Below are 5,000 nucleotides of genomic sequence, written 5' to 3' on the forward strand. Positions count from 1 at the left end.
AACACGGGGTGGAGTCAATAACCGTATTGTACTCCCATGCTGGTGTATCCAACGCAGATCCAGCATCATCAAGCTGGTCCCTGACTGGGATGCCGTGTATTATCGAATCCCTGCTGCCGTGCATCAATGGCAACAAGGAGTAGAGTCGGTAAGGTTACCGGATTCTCGAACTGATGTACTCCAAAAAATAAAGAATTAAAATAACAAAGTCTAATCTATATAAGTAATGTTGAATAAAGCTTATTTTTAATCTTCTTTGAAGGCAGAAAATAGTAAGGTAAAAATAAAGTCCTCTCTATGTTCTGAAGTAACATATAAAAAAAACTAGCAATAAAAAAATACCAAGTCTTCGTCTTGGAAAATAACAAAATCTAAAAGAAAAATCTTCTTTGTGGAAAATAGTAAAATAAAAAAACCAAGTCTTCACCTTGGAAAATAACAAAATCTAATCTAAAACATCTTAAATAAAGCTTGTCTGTAGTCTTCTTTGTAGGCAGAAAATAGTACGTTACAGGACTCTCAAACTGATGTATTCCAAAAATAAAGAATTAAAATAACAAAGTCTAATCTATATAAGCGCTCTTGAATAAAGCAGTGTAAAAAAAAAAATAGCAATATAAAAAAAAACCAAGTCTTCGTCTTGGAAAATAACAAAATCTAAAAGAAAAGAAGTCTTCTTTGTGGAAAATAGTAAAATAAAAAAAACCAAGACTTCACCTTGGAAAATAACAAAATCTAATCTAAAACATCTTAAATAAAGCTTATTTGTAATCTTCTTTGTAGGCAGAAAATAGTAAGTTACAGGACTCTCGAACTGATGTAGTCCAAAAATAAAGAATTAAAATAACAAAGTCTAATCTATATAAGTGCTCTTGAATAGGCTTCGTGTAAAAAAATAGCAATAAAAAAATACCAAGTCTTCGTCTTGGAAAATAACAAAATCTAAAAGAAAAGTCTTCTTTGTGGAAAATAGTAAAATAAAAAACCAAGACTTCACCTTGGAAAATAACAAAATCTAATCTAAAACATCTTAAATAAAGCTGGTTTGTAGTCTTCTCTCGAACTGATGTAGTGCAAAAATAAAGAATTAAAATAACAAAGTCTAATCTATATAAGTGCTCTTGAATAAAGCTTCCTGTAAAAAATACCAAAAAAAAATACCAAGTCTTCGTCTTGGAAAATAACAAAATCTAAAAGAAAAGAAAAGTCTTCTTTGTGGAAAATAGTAAAATAAAAAAAACCAAGACTTCACCTTGGAAAATAACAAAATCTAATCTAAAACATCTTAAATAAAGCTTATTTCTAATCTTCTTTGTAGGCAGAAAATAGTAAGTTACAGGACTCTCGAACTGATGTAGTCCAAAAATAAAGAATTAAAATAACAAAGTCTAATCTATATAAGTGCTCTTGAATAAGCTTCGTGTAAAAAATAGCAATATAATAAAAATACCAAGTCTTCGTCTTGGAAAATAACAAAATCTAAAAGAAAGGTCTTCTTTATGGAAAATAGTAAAATAAGAATACCAAGACTTCACCTTGGAAAATAACAAAACCATCTTGAAAAAAGCTTATTTTTAATCTTCTTTGTAGGCAGAAAATAGTAAGGCGAAAATAAAGTCCCCTCTAAGCTCTAAAGTAACAAATACGACGTGTTAAAAAAAAAAAACTAACAATAAAAAAAAAGAACCAAGACTTCGTCTTGGAAAATAACAATCTAAATTGTGGAAAATAGTAAAATGAAATAAAAACCGACTTCACCTTCGAAAATAACAAAATCAATCTAAAACAAATGACATCTTAAAACAAAACTATTATTTGTTTCGGAGGTTGTCTATGACTGTTCATAGACCGCATAATTTCCACAGAACATTCTCAGAATATCAAGAGAGAAAAGCAGCGTTCTGCGGGAAATCATCTTGGCCAGTGATGTCGTTCTGGGTTTGGTCAGGCCCAGGGAGGTAAGTACCTCGTTATTCTCAAGGGGCCACTTTCCTCTTGCCCCAACCGGGAATCCAAAGAATGTGACCTTGCTAGCCTTCGTCAGCACTTTGACTTGATCACCAAGAGGGGTATAGTACGAAACTTTGTGCGAGGCAGCATCTGACAAGGTATTCTTTGAAAGCTCAAAACGGACGGTGACATCGATCACAACCGCCTCCTCATCTTTTGCAAACACGAGGTCAGGCTTTCTCATCTCTCCCGTCTCGGATATGAACCGTGGCTCTTTGTATACAGACCAGCCCAATCTAGCCGCTTCGTCTGCCAGAATGTTACTGATCTTGTTGTGTCGCGCAATTCTTGCTTTCTGTACTGCAGGACATTGACCGAGAATGTGCGAAAGGGACTCGAGTCTGGCAGAGCATTTCCTGCAGGAACGTAGGGCCCCATCTCTGCCTCTGTTCAAGCTTTCTCTTGTTGGGTAAATATTTGCCCTTAGTTGTAGTGCTGCGATAAAGAAGCATTGTTTAAAGCCGCACCATGGCCTCAACCAAGCATTACTGATTCTATCATGCGCAAAGTTTACAATGCCCCTTCCTTGAACCGGCTTTTCGCACCATCTCTGAAATTCATGCTCCCTCCAATCGCAGGGTCTCGGATATACAGGTTCTTTTGACACCGAGTCCCTGAGAACGAATGTTGGGATTGCATCACTGTCACCCCCTGCTCGTACCCACAAATTACGGTATTCTTCCTCCATACCCTGCGAGGACACAATATTACGGGTGATAGCATCGGACGAGTTTGCTATACGTTGCAGCCTTCTAACTTGAACCGAAGGGATTGTTTTTTCCAGTTTCAAGATGGCAAGGCCTCCGTCTCGGGCTCTGGCATATAACAGTCCATCACAAGTTGAAGCGGGAAGGTGGAGCCATCCTTTTACCGCCTTTCTAATCTCTTGGTCCAACCCACGGAGAGTTGATTGCTTGCAGTCCGAGTGGTCTGCAGGATATAACAATCTGGGTAGGGCATAGGCATTGAGTAGTTCAACCTTCTGAGTTGGCTTCAGAGGCGCCTCATCGATTTTCGAGATCCATGTCTTTAGCTGACAATGTAGATCAGGCTGTATAGTGCCAGTCCAAGGGCCAATTTTCAGACCAAGGTATTTCGTTGATTCATCAGGTTGGATCATATGGACATCTTTATTTTTGATAGTCCATGGGTCGCAGTTGTTCACCGTATATGAATCTTTGGTTGGGCTTATCATGAAGCCCTGGCACTTTCTGGCCTGAACCTCCAATCCCGATAGCCCACAAAATGATTCCAAGATCGCTAGATTGGCGGCCATACCAACCCAAGATTCGCTCACCAACACCAAATCATCAGCAAACGCAAGAGCTGTCACGTGGTCGGTATCAATGGAGTACCCAACTCCGTGTGACTCTAGGGTGCATATCAAAGGGTCCATGGCAAGATTGAAGAGCAGGGGTGACATGGGGTCACCCTGTTTGACACCAACACGTATGCTAATTTCTCGAGTCGACTCGCCATTGCTTTTGAACGAGGTCGTACACCGATCGTAGGCGTTCTGGATGATGCCCACCACGTGTTCATCTACTTTCTTGTGCCTTAACACCCATAAAATATGAGCATGCGAAACCGAGTCAAAAGCTTTCGCTATGTCGATGAACATGACAGCCAACGGCCTGTGCAATTTCTTAGCGTGTCTCATAAGGTCCTGTAGCACCTTAAGATTTTCAGAGCAGCCAGATGCCGCTATAAAACCACGCTGCCTTGGGTTTAAGGGACAAGCACGAGCAAGACGTGCAGTCATTATTCTGGAAAATAATCTCAGAATCATTGAACCAATCGTTATTGGTCTCCAGTTCCCCAATTCTTTCAGCTTTTCATCATCCATAACCTTAGGAATAAGAATCGTCCTATTCTTTTTCAACTCTTTGGGAATAATTCCTGTAATCATCCATGCATTAAATAGGGCTGTCAGTGTCCGACCCTCGGGGTCGGCAGCACAGATTGCAGCCCTTGTTAGGCCATCTGGCCCAGCTGCTGACGTTGGTTTAATGGCCCGTATGGCAGTCTGAACTTCCTCCACCGAAATTAGGGGCTCAAAGTATTCGTTATTTGCAACACCTGATGACTTAAATTGGCCCAGGCCATTGAATGGCAACACCTTCTCCCATTTTTCGCAGTAAAAACGATATACATCTGCGTTCGGGATTCGGCATTCATGACGTTCAGTGCCATCCAGGACTAAGGACGCAAGAAGAGAGCGGTTCTTAAAGAAGAGCTTCTGGTGCTTCATGAAGCTTCCTCGTTTTTCCGCTCTCTTCTTCATCCAAGATCGTGTGGGTAATATCCTGGGTTTAATAATGTCGTTCTCGGGTTTTGAACGTTTGCCTTTGTTTTTCACCAATCTCATCGGACAAAGCATCAATGCTGTGGCAGTTTCTACGAGGGCATCATGTTGGCCCTCGCCGTTAAGCCAAGCCTTTATTGCCTCCATTGCAGGCTTTTCCAGGGTCCCAGAATTCTCATTCGTAAGCCGCTCAGCTGCTTGAGCGAGTATGGATGAAGTCCCCGTTGTTACATTTGGTGGGGGAGACAATGTCTCAAGAGGCCTAGAAGAAAAATGTAAGCTGTCTGACATGGGGGCCCCTGTCTTTTTACTTAGGTCCCGTCTCTTGTCAGAGACTTGCTTGTTGGTCTTAGTCCCAAGCGCTTCAGCAATGATCTTATTGATATTCTTTTTCCCCTGAAACTGCAACTCTAGAAGGGCCAGCTGTTCTACTTCCTTCAAAGACCAGCAGCTACGGTGTACCCCTCTCTGCGAGGTACCCTTTATACCATCTTTAATCCTTTCCTCATTACGGGTGACTGGGTGAGCATGCCTCTTGTGCTGCGAAAGGCCACTTAGAGTCGCAAAGCGTGCCTGGCAACATTCACAGACCATTGGTAAGCTTTCCTCAGTTAACTTTATTCCCCCACATTTGGGGGCATGACAGGCAATCGATCGGTGGTTTGAGTTGGTTTTGTCACATTTA

The sequence above is a fragment of the Petromyzon marinus genome, unplaced genomic scaffold (genome assembly GCF_048934315.1).
Source record: "Petromyzon marinus isolate PM22_M1 ecotype Great Lakes invasive population unplaced genomic scaffold, UKy_Petmar_22M1.pri1.0 PM_G_Scaffold_71, whole genome shotgun sequence".
Lineage (NCBI taxonomy): Eukaryota > Metazoa > Chordata > Hyperoartia > Petromyzontiformes > Petromyzontidae > Petromyzon > Petromyzon marinus.